This window comes from Podarcis filfolensis (assembly GCF_964270895.1).
Source record: "Podarcis filfolensis genome assembly, chromosome: 9".
NCBI classification, from domain to species: domain Eukaryota; kingdom Metazoa; phylum Chordata; class Lepidosauria; order Squamata; family Lacertidae; genus Podarcis; species Podarcis filfolensis.
The window spans coordinates 56,586,679-56,606,821 of record NC_139610.1 but is presented as its reverse complement, the minus strand read 5'-3'; the positions used below and the strand labels follow the sequence as shown (position 1 = coordinate 56,606,821).

Below are 20,143 nucleotides of genomic sequence, written 5' to 3'. Positions count from 1 at the left end.
AATGCAAGAGAAGAAATCCCCATTAAGCCAGGCCCCCCTCTGTGTGGAGGAACTTGTGAGGGAAATCTATAGGATCTGCAGTCTAGGCCTGGCCCCACCAATGAACTTCTGCACATTCTGCATGTGAAAGAAGCCTATGAGGCCCCAAGACTAGGGTGGGGAAGAAATTAGATCCAGCTGGCATTTAAAGGTGCTTTGTTCCCTAGAAAAATGGTGCAGGAACGCTGCCCTGTCCCTCCTGCTTCTGCGCCAGTGGAAGAAGGAGGGCTGCTCTGTGGTTGGGCAATGCTAATGAATGAGGAAGACTTCCCTGAGCATCAGGTCTGCAAACGGCCTGGTTCCTCCTGCTTGCGCAGGCAAGCCAAAGAGGCAGAGCAGCTCGCAGGGCTGATGCACAGGGAAGACTTCTTCCCACACCTCAGCTGTTAGCCCGGGAAGCTGAAGAGCCTCATTAAAGCCCCGCTGCACCTCTGGCTCATGAGTAGACCCTCTCCAGAGCCCACAGAGGATGCCCTCTTTGCGCTCCAGGGAGAATCTTCTCATGAGCCAGAGGCATAGCTGGGGAAATGTGCTGGAACCATGTTCTGGTGTGTTCCGGCTGATCAAAAATCCTGGCTCTACCTGAGTTACGCTTTCCAAAACAATATGCACACTTAAACATGGGCATCTTTCAAAATCCACACATCTCTGAATTTTGCAGTGCAGTTCTCAAGCCAAGTAATGTGTACAAAAACGCATATGCTAGGGTAAAGTGTGCATAAATGTGCATACGGTCATACCTCTTGCTACATTTGCTTCAGGTTAAATCTTTTCAGGCTGCGTCCCGCGGCAACCCGGAAGTACTGGAAAGGGTTACTTCCGGGTTTTGCCGCTCGTGCATGCACAGACACTCAAAATGACGTCACACGCATGCGCAGATGTGGTGAATCACGACCCGTGCATGCACAGACACGGGTTGCGTTCTATTCATGTTGCGAATGGGACTCCGGAACGGATCCTGTTCACAACCAGAGGTACCATTGTATATTAGTGAAGAGAACATACAGAAATGCTTTACATTCGGCTGAAACTATAAATATTAGGAAGCATATGCTTGACAGAGCGGGTGGCACGTGGCAGCGGCACATGGCAGTGGCAGGGCCGTTGGCTGGGCACCCACAGCAAAAACATTGTAGGTTCCAGGCCCCCCTGGAGTTGGTGCCAGTACACTGGGGATTCCCTCAGGGGCTCCCCAGCTGGTTCCTCCCACTAGTCCTCTACAACCAGCCAGTTGATGACAGTCTGCATAAGCTTTCTGCAAGAAAATCAGAAGGAATGCTCAATAAACAGGTCACCCGGAGAAGTCCCGAGTAAGGTGGACTAGGGTTATTATTGCCATATTGCAGATGAGGCCTGATGATGGATGACCAAGGGTCATCCCAGAGAGTTCATGGCTCAGCTGGTCCCTAAATAAACCAGGGACGTCCAGCTCATGGATCTTGCCCTTAAACAAAATGCTCCAACTGGCACTCAGACATCCTTGTTGTCAAAATATCCGTTTCTTGGTGAATAAATAATTAGAAGATTAATTTGAAAGAAGAAAGTATGCTTTTCCCCCGTTGCTGCCAGCAAAGTGTCAAGTTAATAAACATTACATAGTGATGAGAGGTTATGAGATACTGGGATTAAGGAGCAGAGACATGGGATAAAGCACACCTTTTGAACTGTGTTTTCAGAAGTTTGACTGCCTTGAAAACTGAGCCAGCATGAATCACTTGGCACTCAAATCATGATATAAAGAGAAACAGGATCCTCAGTGTTGGCTCAGCAAAATGTCGCCATAGTTATGCAAGCTCAGAGCATTGAAAAAGAGTTTGCAGAAAGCTTGCATTTTCCCTGTAAAAAACAATATCCTATAAACATATGCAGGTGGGACTTGCAAGAAAATCCTTGACGTCTTTCAATTCCAGCTGGTCAGTACAAGAATTTTATAACTAAGAAATATTGCCTTAATTAACTTTCTCCCTACCTGCTCCCAATCCTGTTTTCTGTCGTTCAGACTGTGAGCCTGACTATCTTATCCTTGAAGTTTACAAGTCTCTCTCTTTTGGACAAAAAAATGGGATAAAATGATGCTTTAAATGCAATACCTCGTACCTACGGGACCGCCTCTCCTGGTATGTCCCACAGAGGAACTTATGGTCTTCAAATAAAAACATCCTGAAGGTCCCAGGCCACAGAGAGGTTAGGCTGGCCTCAACTAGAGCCAGGGCTTTTTCGGCTGCTGCTCCAATCTGGTGGAATGCTCTGTCACAAGAGACTAGGGCCCTGCGGGACTTGACATCTTTCCGCAGGGCCTGCAAGACAGAGCTGTTCCACCAGGCCTTTGGTCAGGGCGCAGCCTGACTCCCTCCTTTGGCAATCTTTACAGAACTTAAGCTTATGGTTGCCATCAATTTGATTTTAATTAATTTTTATAATGAAATGTTTTTAGAATGTTGCACTATTTTATTGTTGTTAGCTGCCCTGAGCCCGGCTTCGGCTGGGGAGGGTGGGATATAAATAAAATTTATTATTATTATTATTATTTATTATTATTAATACATAGATAAAATGTTTCAGTGCAAAGTCTCTGTTCTGGATTTCAAAGAGTCATGGCTGGTGGCGCAGTTCGCCTTGGGCAGAGCTGCATTGCTGACTTGGTTTCTCCGTGCCACACATCATTGTTAGTTGCCAAGAGGGAGAGAGGGGAAGGAACATTGAACTTGGGGCAATATGGGTGCAACAGTGAATGTGGTGGATTGGCTGAGCTCCCCGCTGCTTTGCTCCCCCTCCCCCCCGCTCTACCCCTTAGGATCTGGCCATGACACCTGTCAAGGCTTCGGGAAAGCTATTCCTCCCCCGGTTGCAGCAAAAGCAGAGAAAACAAAGCAGAGTCCTTTTTAATGAGTTTTATTCAATCCTAATAGCGAAAGAGGGACGCGGGTGGCGCTATGGGTTAAACCACAGAGCCTAGGGCTTGCCGATCAGAAGGTCGGCGGTTCGAATCCCCACGACGGGGAGAGCTCCCGTTGCTCGGTCCCTGCTCCTGCCAACCTAGCAGTTCGAAAGTACATCAAAGTGCAAGTAGATAAATAGGTACCACTCCAGCGGGAAGGTAAACAGCATTTCCATGCACTGCTCTGGTTCGCCAAAAGCGGCTTAGTCATGCTGACCACATGACCCAGAAGCTGTACGCCTGCTCCCTCAGCCAATAAAGCGAGATGAGCGCCGCAACCCCAGAGTCGGCCACGACTGGACCTAATGGTCAGGGGTCCCTTTTCCTTTTTCATAGTGAGATACAAAAGAATACAACAAGCCTTAACAATGGCGTTGCTCCAAACTGGGCTTCTCCTCCCTCACAACAGCATCTCCCTTTACAGTGGCTGCTCGTGGCCAAATGTCTCTGATTCCATTTTTCCTGCACCCTTAATGAACACCGAGTTCTGGGAGAAGGGGGACCAGAAGTTCTCTCCAGTGATGTGTCAGTTGCCTGCCCTGTCAAAATTCCCCTCCGCTTCTTCTAACACTTCCCAACTCTTTTGTTCGTCTATCTGTGAGCTGTTACTTTCCTCAACCCCCTCAACCCCCTGCTGTAAATCAATGCAGCGTCAGGAGAGGGTGTGTGTGATCTCCACCATTCCTCATCCGTCTCGCCCTCTTGAGTCCAATCCCTGGCAACACCTGAGATTAGGAGGCAAGGTCAGCAACACAGCCCTGTCTGGGTTGCCCCACCAGCTGCTAATTATTCTGACCATTCCACTCCCTCTCCCTACTTTATTTTTATGTCTCTACTTCCCACTGCATTTTAGTTAGTATTTGATAGCTGCAGAGCATACTCCGTCTCTACTGGGCTGCTTTTTTTCCTGATTTTTTTTTGCACTGCTTCAGACCTTGGGCCTCCCTCAAGCCTGCTGATTTTGCCCTCTAGTGCATTGAGTGGTGTAGTTTCGGCTACATAATCAATGCCACTCGCCACCTACAATAAAATAAAATAAATGATGGTTGCCCCTATATTGCCCCAACAGAATAATAATTAAAAAAATTGGAATAGCTCAGCCCCTTAAGTGTAAAGAATGGTGAAATCTGTTTTCTGGAAACATACGTTAGCTAACTTGTTTCCACATTTGCTAGAAACAAAGACACTAGAAACTGTGAGAGCAGGGACCACTTCTCAACCAAGGTCAGACACTTAAATTCTAAGTATTAACAAAACTGCAATGTTTAATTTCCTGCAGTTACTTGGCAAAGGAGAAGGATAGGAAGCGAATCAGAGCAGGCGAGGCCCAGCAGAGAAGCTCCTATGGCAGCAGGGACCCCTTCTGAACCAAAGTCAACTTTTTAGTTTAGTAAGGTGCTATTTGTAAAATTGCAGTGCTGAAGTGTCTTCAGTAGTTTTGCAAGGGAAGAGGATGGGGAGGAAAGAGGAGCAACTTGGCCACACCACTGTGACTTCTCATTGGCCATGCCCTCATGACACCCTAGGAGCCCTGACAGGTCTAGTGAGCACCACCCATCATGACTGGTGGGCCCCATAGCACTTCCGACATTTTACCTTGGGTCGGCAGCTACAATGCAAGACCTCTGTGTGTTTTTAAAGGCATGTGTGAGTAGCAGGGATTGTGATCCAATCTTTGTACATGTCCTTTACAGCACCATGTCATTATTTTAGAACAAATTCACACGTTTTGAGTGCGCACAGGTAAAAAATACCCAACGACCACTAAACACTTTAATCCAAAAACACTTCTTACTAAAGTGTGAAAACACTTCTTACTGAAGCATCTGCCTCATTCCAAGCATCACCTAGTGTGATCACTTGTTGCACAGTCAAGGAAAAAGAATATGGTTTCTTCTCCTTCTTTAATTCCCTTTGGGTAGCATCATGTGTAGTATAATGTGTTCTTCTGGGTTGAAATAGCTCAGAGTCTCCTTTGTATATGAGAGCATTTTTCTGGCATGAAGCCATCAGAGATAGTTGTTGTGTGCATGCCAGAGAGCTACTCCACATATTAGAGTGAGTAAGAGTTGCGGAATGATATCTACACTGACATAATGTTTTAGTGGCTTCAGCGACTGCCAAATAGGTTGCTGACTATTCAAATGGATTGCATATAAAGACCTGAATGGCTAGGATTCCAGTGGATCTCATTTGTTATGAGCAGCAGGAATTGCCCTACCCATTCTCTGAACCAGAGACTCCCAAGCTGTGGTCTGCAGACGATCAGTGGTCCATGAGCTTCACTGGGGTGATCTGCAGTGTGTCTGCATGAAAAAGTAACTGTGAATGGTGGGCACAACACATTCAAATGATTTTAATTGTATATTTATTGCTTCTTTAATTTCTTATATTTATATTCCTTTTGTCCAACAAACTATTGGTCTGCTCTCCATAGGAATACAGGAAGCTGCCTGAGAATTGGGCCATTGGTCAATCTCGCACAGTTTTGTCTACATTGACTGGAAACAGCTCTCCAGGGCTTCAGACAGGGTTTCCCAACCCAGCTTAGAGATGCTGGGGATTGAAATTTGGAGTTTCTGCATGCAAAGCAGATGCTCTATCACTAACCTACAGCACTTCCCCTTGATATAGAAAGCAAACTCTGGATGCTTGGAGATGGATGAATTGGTCTGATCTTCCCCAAGCCAGCTAATAGGAAAAGGGTCCTGTTAATCCAGCCAGTCTCCTCTGCTGCATATGAAGGATTTTCTCCTGAGCACCCTTTCTTTCTTTCTTTCTTTCTTTCTTTCTTTCTTTCTTTCTTTCTTTCTTTCTTTCTTGTTGTTATCTGATTTCTAAAGAGCCCCAGGCAGCACTGAATGAAACCCAACAGCAACCAAAGACTTATGGATAAGAAACAAGGGTTTTTACATGACTCAGTAGATATTTATGGGCCACAGACATTTAAAAGCTTATTTCCATGAAAGAGTATCCAAGCATTCCACCTTTCTGTCTCACACACTGAGCTTATGGAAGAGTGTCAGTTCTGTTGCCACTGAGAAGCCACTGCCCTTTTACTCACACTCTGGGCATTCTCCAAAACAACCCCAATTTCACCACCAGTAAATGGGGCAGTGAAATTGGGAGGGGGGTCAGTCTAATCTTAGTTCCTCCTCCCTTCTATACCCCAGGTTATCTTGTATACCACAAGTGGACCTGGTCATGGGTCTCTCCAGTACTAACAACCTGATCCTTCACCATCTAGTAAAGAGTGGTATGAGAGGTTTGTTATTTAAGGGATGCTTCAGACCTAAGTAGTGCTACTTGAGAATGTACAAAAGCAAAGTTGGTGATCTGGAGGTAAAGGACCTTATATTTAGAGGGAAAGAAATGGATGTAATGGTGTGCTCTTTGTGAACACTTCAGAAAATAAACAAGGGAAAGGCTTTCAGTGGGGTAGTTGTGTTAACCTGTTTTAGCAGCAAGAGTCCTGTTAAAAGATTAGCAAATCCCTATGAAGACCAGTTTAGGAAGGAAAGTCCATTGACTAATGAGGAAATGTAACATCATGCAGTTTTTCTTAGGCTCAGCTGCATCAGAATGAGAGAGAATCATGCTTGAATTCTCCTTTACACAAATGCCTTCCTGCACATGGACAATTATGGACACAGGCTAGCTTAGAGTGCTTCTCTCTGAAACACTACTTTCTGGTATGCAGGCAGATAATTTTTGTGTGTGAAGGAAACATAAAACGTGTGATACCCATACAGGAGTCTGATATGGTACAGTTCAGAAGAACCTGTATTGCATGATTCTGTACTGCACAATCCTGTCTAGATCAGTTTAGGGTTTAGAATTTCAAACCACTGCTCAGTAAACAGACATTCATGTACTTTCCAATTACTTCAGTGGCTTCATATACATGCAGTTGTATTCAGCATTGCATCTTTAATTAGATTATTTTTTTTTGGGGGGGGAGGAATTGGGATGCCTTTTTGCCTTGGAATCAGCCAAACCTCCTCATGTGATTGATGACATTTATCTCCTACAATTCTCTCTATTTGATTTGCAGATGCTGTTAGTTTTGTTTAAGCCTTTGGCAGATGCCATTAGGTTAATGCGCTTCCATAGTTCAGTTTGCCCTAATATAGTGTTGAGAAAATGAAATTGGGTCGATGTTTATCCATGACTGTGCCTGAACAGCAATTTCATACAACAAGTACCTCTGCTTTTGTGACACCTGTACCCATTGTTTTACCATTGGGCCTTAGGGCTGTACTCCTGATAACTGAGACAATGGTGGGTGGTGGGATGGTGCTGTGCTACTCACCTGATTTCCATCCAGCTGAGTTACTGCAGGATTGCAAGTCAAATTATTCTCCAGGTGATGGAGACAAGGACTCTGAAGCTGAAGGGGAAAGGCATGGAGGGCCAGCTCCAGAAGTAATGCTATCCTCTGGCTCTGATGACTCCACTATAGAAGACCCTGGAAAGCCTGAGTTTCTCTTGCTCCATTGTGGTAGCAGGCCCCTGGAGAGGGATGTGCCTTGAATCCAAGCAGCATCTTGCAGCACAGGTGGTGGTAAGAGTCAGGCTGCACCTGCTGCTATCACTATTTAGGGCTCAGTTTCAGCTTTTCATTGCTGGGGAAGCATCAGAGCACTGTGTCTGTCTGAGTCTAGCCTGAACCCCACTTTGCCTTGAGCCCAGCAGGAACCTCACCTACTTCTGGTTGACCCTCACATCACAGAGAAGGGCACCTGGATAAAGAGGGGCAGGGTGAGATCAGCATGGTGCAAATGCAATGACAGAGACAATCTGGCACTCCTGGAGGCCCAATTGCACCATGCTGAACTCAGTGCCACTGCGTCCCTCCCTCTCTGGTGTGCCGCAGCAACTCAGTCAGAGGACAGGTGAGTGGCAAAGCCCTACCACACTGTTTGCTGTTATACACAGATTACTGCTGAAATCATTACAGCATACTCTGTGGTGCCTATTTTTCAGATGGACTTTTTTTTTTAAGGGCCAACACCAAATGAGTGTTTTGAAGCCTCTTACCGGTTTGGCTCATCCCTAGTTTTGATCGTCTTGAAAACCACAATGCATTGCTTGCCTTTCTGATGCATTGTCTTTTTGCAGCTCATGCAGAGGTCAATATTTATGGGTACCGGAAAAGCAGTCCAAAATTTTACAATAGTCTCTTTTTGTGTGAAGTTCCAGAATATATTCATGCTTCGTATTCTCAAGAGTGCCTGCCAGACAAACTGATGCTCCTGCTCCTCTCCTCTGCTCCACAGAGATATTGGCTGGTAGAAGGACTGTGTGGGTGTGTGGCACATTTGGTATGTGGTGACATTAATATGTATGCATGGTGACATCACAGCATCTCATTTCTGGCTCATGACTGCAAAGCAATTTTAATAAGGCATGGTGGATGTGAAATTTTTTGGACGTTCAGTTTGCGGCGTGATCTGAGCCTGAGACGAAATTTTCTAGAGAGTGTTCAAAGCAGCCCTTGCCTTACCAAATGTTAAGTGTTGCAACTTGTTGGCTGGGATGTGCATGGTCACAACTTAGTGCACCACCCAAATATAAATTCTATATTGGATTCTGCTGTAAAACTTTCCGAATTAATCTATGACTTCTTTCTGAGGTGATAATATGATATGATATATACTTAAGCATAATGAGCACTCTATCACACAGATATGAATTTGGCCACTGCAAAGGGAAGCATTTGATATTTCCCCGGCATGTATTATACTACTAGGTGTTTTTCCACATATTACATTGAGTTCAGAGGATTTGTGGCATCTAATAGTGTTTGACTTAGGTGTTTCCATAAAAGTTCATGAACATTCTATGTGAACTATGCAGTACATACATTCTGAACATGTTCTGGCTATGTAAAGAGTTTTGTTGTTGTTTAGTCATTTAGTCATGTCCGACTCTTCGTGACCCCATGTACCAGAGCACTCCAGGCACTCCCTGTCTTCCACTGCCTCCCGCAGTTTGGTCAAACTCATGCTGGTAGCTTCGAGAACACTGTCCAACCATCTCGTTCCCTGTCATCCCCTTCTCCTTGTGCCCTCAATCTTTCCCAACATTAGGGTCTTTTCCAGGGAGTCTTCTCTTCTCATGAGGTGGCCAAAGTATTGGAGCTTCAGGATCTGTCCTTCCAGTGAGCACTCAGGGCTGATTTCCTTCAGAATGGATGCGTTTGATCTTCTTGCAGTCCATGGGACTCTCAAGAGTAGCACATAAATATTCTCCATATTCTGAACACTAAAGGGTTAGGAAAAATAACCCACTGCTCTTCATGGCAACAGTGCTACCTATTTCGTTCTGGGCAGGGCTTCAGAGCCAGAGGAGGATTTAGGGGAGCATGACCGGTTCGTTCACATTGAGCGTGGAGCCTTGGGGTTGTGACAACTATGCTGTAGAATGGAAGGTGAGAGGTGGAAGACACTGTTGGTTTCACACAGGATGTTTCTGAAATTTGAGAGCCCAGTGTCCACTCCTGTGGGAGCTAAGAACAAAGGAAGAGTTCTGCTGCATCGATCCCAAAGGCCCATCTATTCCATCTCCGTATTTTCATAATAGTCAGCTAGAGGCCCCTGGGAAGCCTGCAAGCCGGGCAGGAGCCCAATATCTCTCTCCCTTCCGTTCTCAAACAGCAATAATAGGTGGGGAGCCCCACTGCTTCCAGCAAATACAGGAGTTATAATATACATACAGTAAAATCAACTGCTCACTACAGGGTCTCTATTTTAATTAATTGGGAAGTTGTGTGCATCCAGCGAGTTCCTACTGTGCTCTATTGGTGTTTCAGGTAGTGTAGTGCAGTTTGATCCTTGCATAGTGGACACCCTCAGCGTAGAACTGCCTGCTTGCGGGGTTTTGATGGAGGGAGAGCTGCTGGGATCAGACCTGCAGAGCTTTTAACAGAGTACTAATGGCTTTGCTCTCTGTTCAGCCGCAGCTGCATGACAGCTGCAGATCATCTTGTTTTGGGCACCCACCTTCTCTTTTGTTGTACTTGCACAGCAGCTGCAGCAGCCGTGCCCCCCAGCACTTCACAGGTGAAAACAAGGATATGCTTTTAGCGCTGGTGCTCATACCAAGGATCACTTTGCAAGTCCCACCTGCTCCAGGTTTGCACATTGTTAAAGGCTCTTCTCAAGTTCTGTATGTTGTATTCATCTACCGTAGCATTGGGAGTCTCTTTGGGGTAATGGGGTTGGTTAAATCTATTGAACAGCAATATGTTCTAGGAGCACAACACTGATTGCTCAGGTTTGGGGGTGCTTCCAGAGGGGGACCTTATATCACAAATGGGCCATTCAGTTCTGATATTTTTTTCTGTGTATGTGTTTTACACACCTGACACCTGCAATCAGTGCATTGTTTCATCATCAAAGGTCCATGAATCATGGTTCTGCTGAGTAGCCAGTGTGGTGATTCAGAGTGGTGGACTCATAATCTGGTGAACTGGGTTCGATTCCCCGCTCCTCCACATGCAGCTGCTGGGTGACCTTGGGCTAGTCACACTTCTCTGAAGTCTCTCAGCCTCACTCACCTCACAGAGTGTTTGTTGTGGGGGAGGAAGGGAAGGGAGATTGTTAGCCGCTTTGAGACTCCTTAGGGTAGTGATAAAGCAGGATATCAAATCCAAACTCCTCTTCTTCTTCTAGCCAGTTGTCAGTTGTGGCTGTTGCTGATGTGATATTTGTATTGGGCACCTCTGACACCTGTGGTGCACACAAGCAGCTTGTGGAGGGGGAAGAGTCAGATCCCTAGCTCATCCTTCTCCCTTTGCCCACTCCCAAACCCAACACCAGGTAATAGTCCAACTTTGGAGGTATGGGTAAGATATTGTGCTAGGCACTGAGTACAGGGGCAGTTTCTAAGGACAGGGAACCTGGGAACCTTCAGATATTGTTGAACTACAACTCCTATCATCCCCGACCATTGGCTATGCTCGTTGGAGCTGATGAAAGTTGGGAGCCCAACAACACCTAGAAGGCCACAGCTGCCTCATCCTTCTCCTAAAAGGAGAGGGAAGTTGCCACTGCTAACATAGTGACCAGATCTGTGCATCTCTGTTCCACCATGCAAATCAATTAAGCAATTATTTCAGAGGCAGAAAGAAAGGGGAGAAAAGTCTAATAAAAACAACAACACCCCAGGTAAACGAAGCAATCCTCAGAGCAGCAGTTAAAAATTCTTAATAACTATCTCCTACCTCCTTTCTATAACCCCAAAATATCCAAGAGCCTCTGCTTATCAGATAACCAGGCTTGCATAGCATTCTGGCAGTTTAGGTTTTGATGTATCTAACCATTTGCGGTGACCTGTGCTCTTGAATAATGAAGGCTGCATATGAGGACGTGATGTGTTTCTCTTCCTCAAGACACTAATTGGATGAAAAATGCTTACACCTGGTAAAGCGAGTGGACTGGTGCAATAGAGAGACTCCTTTTGTGCATAAAGCAGAGCTCATATCAGTACCAAATTTTATTGTTGTAATGTAATGGTTGATCTCATAGACATACACAATACAAAGATTCTTTTCAAGTTATCCATGTGGTTTTTTTAATGCATGTGCTTCAAGAAAGAGAAAGAGAAAGAGAGATGTTTTATGCTTGGCAGTAGACCTAAGTGCATTTATGGGCATGCTGCAGGCTGGTGGCCCTCTTACATTTAGAAATATGGTGGCAATGCATCCCACTTTATAGAAGGCAACCCTCTGTTTAAAGGTGCCTTCATAAGGGGCTGTCTGGTCCAAGCTCAGTTTAAAGATAAAGGACCTCTAGAAAGGATAGCAAGAGGGGCCTTGAAGCTGCCCAGTAACAGTTAGCACTTGGGCAGTAGACTGAGCAGGTGGACCAGGCCAGTCTTCCCCAGTATGGTGAGAGGTTTGTTATATACATTTAAATTATAGTAATGATGTCTAGATTTGCATTTATATCAATAGCTAGTAAACGAACGTTAAGCAAATCTGTACTCTCCCGTATCCTTCATTTTCATGGTGTGTAAATGGCTACTCTGTTTAGAAACAGTGTAACACACACAAAATTATACGTAGTCCATGGTTAGTTGCACTCATAATGGCATTTTTGTCTCATTCAAATAGCAGAGGCCAATGAGCTTCATGAAGCCTTCTTGCTTTTGATTCTGATATTATTAATATTGCCATCATCAATACAGTTGTGGAATATGCTCCGCAGTAGTGCATGTTGGCTGCCTTAATTCTGGAGAGTCTTAGATCACAGTAATTGATATCCGTTAGCTTCCTTCCATGTAAGTGTGCTTATGAGCTCAGCCAAAGTGCTGGAAGACTAATCATATGAGGGGAAGCTTATGGAAATGGGTATGTTTTTTTAAAGGAAAGAAGAATGGATGTGTGTGCATTGGCAGCTTTCAAATACTGAAAGGATGCTAGAAAGATAAAGCAAAACAATTGTTTGCCCTCTGCACTGAGGATGTGACTAGGAGCAATCAGTTAAGCTACAGGAAAGCCAATCTGAGTCAAGCATTTGGAATTCTGTTTGTACCGTAAGAGGAACTTAACCACATTGTGGAATCCCTGGGTACTTTCAAGAAAAGTTTGGAGAAGGCACATTAGGAATTTTTAAATTTTATAACAAATAAAAATACAAATCTCAATCATCATATTATATACATTTATTCTCCCTCCCCTCCCCCTGGACTTCCCTCAACTCGCCCTCTACTGAATTATCTGATTTTATTTATTGTCTCCTGCATTTTTTTTTAATATAAAAGTAACTTCCCTTACCATTTCTTTAAATTATATGTTACTGTAATAAAGTTGTGAACTTTTCAAAAACCTGCCAATGAATCCAGTCCGTTTTGTTGTTTCTGCAAATAGACTGTAAATGGTTCCCAGACTCTTTTAAAAAGTCCTTTTTGTCCTTCTCTCGTAGTTTATCTGTTAGCTTAGCCAATTCTGCATAGTTCATCAGTTTTTCTTGCCATTGTTCCTTTGATGGTATCTCAAATCTCTCATCAGGAAAATTTCAAATGTAGTCTCTCCTTTTTTATATTAGAATTCTATGATTAAAAAATTAATAATCATAAGGAATTTATGCAATATGTCCATTAAGCTTAGTCTGAGTTTCCCTTCTGAGTTCACTGGCATTTTTCTGTAGTTTATAATGGAATGAATTGATATACAACAGTTAAAATTATTCTTTACACAACTATCTTCTCATTTCTTTTCCTTTTCAAACTAAACTTTTCTCTTTCAAGTTGGGGTTATTCCATTTACGCATCACTTCCCATTCAAAAAGTTCCAAAGTGATTTACACAGTGAAAAATGCCTTAGAAACATATAAACATGAAAAACTGTTTTAGCAGGACAGTGGTGTACTGTTGCTACTGCCCAGAAGAAAAAACAAACAAACTAAATTGCATTTGCCTGGTGCCAAAACAATGTCAAGATTGCAGCCAGGCACACCCATAAATGTGGGGCAGGGGGTGGGCTTCTACAGAGAATCCAATATGCAACAGATTTCAAAAATATTGCATTTTTTTCTGTTTAGAAAGAAAATGTTAACCTTTACCAGAAAGGAAAGAAAAATGATACTGAATTATGGAGCAGCCTAATGTCTTTTACGATTGCATTTGATTTGCATTTTTAGAAAACAGCACTTTCTATAGAATTCCCTTAAGTCTAAATCATGTAGGAAACACTCTCCTCCTTTAACAATTCTGTGTCAAGCCACTGAAACTGTGGACCTAAGTTCATCTTGTCTCTTAGTTTCAATAGGTCTCCTCTGTGTAGGATTAACATTGGCAACAAGCTTGTGTGTATATAATAATAATAATAATAATAATAATAATAATAATAATAATTTATTATTTATACCCCACCCATCCGGCTGGGCTTCCCCAGCCACTCTGGGCGGCTTCCAACAAAATATTAAAATACAGTAATGCATCTAACATTAAAAGCTTCCCTAAACAGGAAGCTTTTAGCTTTTTAGCAGTCGTCACAACTTTGGCAGCTTAGTAGAATAATCTACTGTATATCTTAAACACCTCACTAAGCTCTTGCTGCCTCTGAGCAAAAGTTAGGGAGCTCAAAATGCAATTGCTTTGACAGAGAAATGTGCTCAAGAGTAAAAGGATGCATTGTGTTCAACCACATGAAGGTGCATGTTCATAATGACATTGCAATGCTCATCCAAACCCTAGTTACTGAGTATATCTTTTGATGCTCTGAAGAATGAGCACCTAGGGTTACTTGTCAGTACATGAAACTTGTCCATGACTACCAGCACTGCCCCCATCCCCAATGCCACCTCCCACAGATCTTGGTCCCTGCCCCCACCCTGTCTCTGACATCATGCCCACTCTACTACCAACTCTGTCATCACAACTGTACCTTTACCCTTATTTTTCAAATCACACTCATACTTTATCCTTTTTAATGAGATCAAGAATTAGGATGGGGGGAGAAATTTGATTCAGTTCCCATTTAAAGGTGCACTTGCCTAACTTGCACTTTGCAAAGTCATGCACAAACTGAAACACAGCCATCGTTTGAAATTTGCACAGCTCCAAATTTTGCGGTGCAGTTTTGCAGCCAAGTAATGTGTGCACAAATGTGTATAAATTCTTATATTGGTAAAAACAATAACATGCGGGAATGCATTACCTTAGGGGAATTGCTTTGCAAAAACGTGTGTGCATGGAGAAATTTGCACTGAAATGCTGATGAATTTTCACGAAGGCTTAAAAAAGATATTTAAAAAACTGGTGAGGAAATGATGGGAACTGAAATTAAGATCGGAAAAATAAGACACTGAGGTTGACATATCCGCCCATCCCTAGCAAGGCTCGAGGCTGAAGCCTTCTGCACTCCACCACTGAATTATGGTCTCTCCCCCCCCCCCACCAGCAGAATCAAGCTCAGAATGAATCCTGAGACAACCAGCAACCGTGACAAAGCACGAAAAGGAGCCCAGCATTCTAATTCCAGAGCCACTGAGAAGCAACCGTACATATTCAAATCAGCTGTCATCACACCATTTCAATATGCCTAACACTCCATTCCTAAGCGTTTTGTGTTGGCAGAAAGACACGGTAGCATGTATCGCGAACGCCGTTTTATTTGACATTGTGCTGGCACAGCTATTGGGACTTGTCCTCAGAAGCAATGTACTGGCACAGCGGCACTTCAACCGCACCTGCAGGACCACATTTCAGGGAGATGGATGCACATTCAATCCCTGAAGTCAGGCCACAGGTGCACCAGTCTTCAGCTGACACTGGTTTTCCACTTGTCTATACTGCAAACACAGAGGGTGATAGTGGGACCACTGTAGCAGATGGAGCCTGCACTTTGGCTCAGAGATTGTCACTTCCTATCCATCATTGAAATCAAGCATGCCTAACTCCATGTCAGATTTAGGGCTGCTGCTCTTTGAGTTCAGCGAAAGGTGGTGTGTTAGACGCTGGGCCAGGGGGCTGAGCCCCAGGTTTCTCTGCCAATCCCATTTCTGTCCCTTAAAAAACAGATACATTTGCTCATTGGGGTTTATCTGCCATTTTAATTTGCCAGATACATAAAGCAAAACACAGCTATCTCTCAAAATGTGCACTTCTCTGAACTTTTCAGTGCCGTTCCCCAGCAAGGTAATGTGTACAAAAATGCATATACTGGGGGAAAGTGTGCATAACAATGCATATTATGCATTATGAAAGCAACATTATAAAAATGCATTATAATACGGGGACATTGCTTTGCAAAAATGCATTTATTAGAGAAAACGCACAGATAAGTGAATATTAGGAGAAATCCACATCAAATGTGTGTAAATTTTCAAGAGGACTTTAAAAAAATAAAAATCACAAATGGATGTGGAAATGTGGAGCAACAAATTTAAGAGTGGGAAAATGAGAAACAGAGAGAAACTGAAATGGATAGATTCCCCCTTCCCTAGACAAGAAAGAGACCCTGAAAAGTGCAGGAGATTCATGTCAACAAAGAGGACAGCTCTGTATGCATTTGTGGATGGCATCATCTGCCAAAGTGAGCAAATAGCCTATGAGGATAGAAGACTACTGCATGTGTAACACAGCTGCAACAAAAATGTGTACATAACAGCAATATAGCTTGCTTTTCCCATGCAATTTTCTAGTTCAAAGTAGCAACCAATGAACCAACAAATCAGCAGCCTGCAGCATTTATCCTCAAATCTTAGTTACAGAAATTATTCTGTTTTCTCCCTACCTTAGCCTGATCGATTCCTTAATACTACATTGTCTCAGGTTGTTTCTTTTCTTTTCTTAAAGTTAAATCTATTCTGTATAATGATGGCGCTCATTAATGAACCAGTCACCCCCTCCCCACCCAAGTGGATGCTACACCTTTCATTCACACCCAAGCCCTTCAGATTGAAGCATATAATTAAACATTCTTTTATTTAAAAAATAATAATAATGCTTCTTCTTTTTTACTTCCCACACTACGCCTCCCACCCCAGCTTCAGCGTTGCTCTGAGAAAAAGACTGCAGAGTGAGGAAGCAAATGAACCGTGCTCTCCCACCTGCCAGAAAAATCCTCCAGCAGGGCGAGCCTTGAATTCTCCAGCGTCAAAAGTGTAAAAACGGCTTTCAGGCTTTTGTGTTTCTTTCATTTCATTTGCATCTTGTCAGAACTAAAAAGAGGAGAATGGGTTTTTCAGAATATGGAACAGTGCAGGGGCAAGATGCCTGTGTTCTGCCGCCCACGCATTTGCTGCCCACCCACCCTTTCCTCCCGGGGCTGTCAGAAACAGAAGGAGCAAGTGAACAGCTTAGTTCTCCTCACTCCCCATCAGAATTATGTGTAGTTTTTAAGTGAAAGTGCTGGTGTCCTACTCTTCTTATTTCTTTCGAGTGGCAAAACTGGCTTATCCTCCTGTTCGTTGATGGACAGGGTGATCCAGCTAGGGGAAATGTAATATTTCTTTACAAGGGAATGGGTGCAGGGAAGGAAGACGATGGGACAGTTCTCGTTGCCATAAGATGCCTCTGCTGCTCCATCTAGTGGCAGGAAGCCTCGAACAAGCCAGTGTCTTCTTAAACACTGCAGGCAGTTCGCTCTTCAGGAGGTTTCCTTACATAATCCCTGAGATGTGGAACCATCAGATTTGGCTTTATCAACGCATGGCATTTAGGATTATCCTAGTCAGTTAGTCTTTAGACCTGCATACCTTCCGAATGCTTTTTTATTTTATTTTACGGTTACATGATCACCCGATGCATAGTGAATTTGTACATAACAAGGGGCCTGATATGAAAAAGATGTCCTTCCTCGTACCCTCCAACATGTTGCCACAGAAAACCGGGGTGCACATCTTCTGGGATGCGCTTCCACACGGCGAATGGAAATATGTGGTTTTCAGCACTGCGACCTCACACAAGATTGCACACCAACGTCTTTCGGGGCCGGGACACAGTGACAGACATTTTTGGGTGCCGTGCTCTCAAGAGCACACCCTCCCCCAAAATGGGATGTCCTGATTTAGTTTTGAGCAGTTGAGGTGTATGTGTTTTGGGCAAGGGAAGTTATGGTGTGGGAGAAGCAGCAGAAGAGTTTGGATTTGATATCCCGCTTTATCACTACCCTAAGGAGTCTCAAAGCAGCTAACATTCTCCTTTCCCTTCCTCCCTCACAACAAACACTCTGTGAGGTGAGTGAGGCTGAGAGGCCTCAGAGAAGTGTGACTAGCCCAAGGTCACCCAGCAGCTGCATGTGGAGGAGCGGGGAATCAAATCCAGTTCACCAGATTACGAGTCCACTGCTCTGAACCACTACACCACACTGGCTCACTGGGAGGTGGGGCAGGCTGAGTAAAGGGCACATGCCACAGGCAGTTAGTGACTGTGTCATGTGCCAGCCCCTCCTCCAATCTGGGAAATTGCAGTTGTCCCATCAGCTGGCCCCCAGGTCTGCGACTGCGATAGCTGAATGCCAGGTTGGCTCTGAGTAAGACTTCCTTCATCCATGATTTGCTTATGGAGACTGATCTGGTCCATATCACTGAGATCTGGGTGGGAGTGCTGGGCGTCTGTGCCACACCCAGCAATGTTCATCTGGGTACTTGGTGCAGCATCAAGGCAGACTTGAGCACCAGGAGGGGGGAATTGCTGTGGTCTGTAGAGATTTCACCACTCTCTCCAAGCTCTATTCAGTTTGGGGGAGTGTTTGTTCCTGACACTGGAAAATCAGGACAGATTAGGGATTCTGCCGGGTTAATTTTCTTCCTCTCTGTCCAGCAGTCTCCCTGCCTGAGCTGACAAAGCTTTTTTTTCCCTTTCTTTTCAGAAAAGCAACATATAAAAATGGGGAAAATGGGAAGGAAGGCATTTTTGGTTGAAGGGAAAGGCATGTCTTCAAGGTGATCATTCAAAAAGGAGTTTGAAAATTGAGTGACATATGCTATCAGACTTCCAGGACATGGCTTAGAATTTTTTTTAAAAAAAAATTAATCGGTTTATAAATACTTTAAAATAATGTTTTCTTTTTTAAAAAAATGGATAGACCATCTTCACAAGCTGCATTCACTTCACTGATGTGCTTCACATTCTGATTAACTGCAAAAGTGCACATTATATGCACTGTGCAAATGCACAGACATTATTCAACTGTAAATCTGAATCACTGTTGCTTATCTGTCATCATGCACTCACTGATCCCCCCCACCTTCTCTGCAGATCTAACAATAATAAATTCAAAACCTCATAAATTCATGTTTGAGCCAAGATTTCAACGGGGGGCACAGGACACCATCGTTAAATCAAAGCAGAAGCTTCCAAACTCTTGGCTTCACAGGAGGAAGAAAGGGGTGGCATTAACATGCTCAGATATTTACAGAGACATTGTAAAGGTGACTTCATAAACTATCAAAGTTTTAGGGATGAATGGAAAGCACAGTCTGGTTAAGTATTTAGGGCTGCAAGTAGGAATGGGCAATAAATTGTATTTACTCTGCAATTAGAGGCAAATGTATCCCATTTGTAATTTCCAAAACTATATCAGAACTGAAACACAACCATCCTTTGAAACTTACACTTATCCCAGTTTTGTGATTCTCCAAAGTTTACAAAAATGCATACATTAGGGAGGGCTATGTGCACAAAAATGAATATATGCATGAAAGCAACATACCAAAATGCATTAATTTAGCAGAAATTGCTTGCAAAAATGTGCACATTAATCAAACTGGCATATAATGATATGTTTATTCGAGGAAATTTGCACTAAAATGCTGCTGAATTTTCATGAGGTTCTTTTTTTTTTTTTAAGTAAAAATCACAAATTGCTGCAGGAATGGTATGGAGAGCTTCATGCAAGATTTGAAAATGAGAAACTGAGGGTACCAAAACAGACAAATCCTCCCATCCGAATCCACAAGAGAAAAGAGGGGGGCATATTGCTGACCACATAGATCAGGAATGAAAGTTTACTCTCTCAGAGGTACAACACCTAAATGAAAAGGTGAGACAGCAGTACTAGAAAGAACAGAACAAGCCCTTGACAAGACAAATGGCCAGAAAGTAAACAATATATCCAATAACACAAAGATAGATGGGGAATGCTCCAGACTCAACAATCAATGCTGAGTGATTGACTAAAGTGAATTGTGCAAAGCCTGGAGGGTGAAGGGGAGGGTCAGCTGCATGCAAGTAAGAAAATGGAAAAACAATATGATCTCTGGAATCCTTTGGGGAAATATAAGGTGCAGGCAGATGTGAAAGCAATTGATTTGTTAGGGCCAAGGAGGGATGAAAAAACACCTGTTAATGGCATTCTAATCATGCTGATGAGGATTTATGATGCTTAATTCCAATAAATAATGTGAGAATCATCTGATAGGCAATTTTATGTCACCATAGAGTTATATATAGCAAAGCGGTGTCCCTCTGAGACCAGCCACTCTTAACTGAGCTGGTGAGAACTCACTGCTGTTGCTTTGCCAATGGTATTTTGTAGCTGTGTTTTTCCATTTCAGAATTTGGGTTTTTTAAAATAAAAACAAACAAACAAAACCCAAGCTGGAGAATGTTGTTTAAAAGGGCATCATGGTGATGTCAGGTGTTTCACAGGTGGACAGGGGCCAGCAGGGTGTGTGAGGTGTTAGGATGCGGCCTGCCAACCTCATCCAGTTT

General features: G+C 43.6%; 1 protein-coding gene across 1 annotated transcript in view; it reads left to right on the top strand.

Moving 5' to 3' along the window:
• The window catches only part of BANK1 (B cell scaffold protein with ankyrin repeats 1), a 180,649-nt gene that overhangs the window by 23,940 nt on the left and 136,566 nt on the right, over nucleotides 1–20,143 (top strand). The gene's annotated exons all lie outside the window — the stretch shown is intronic.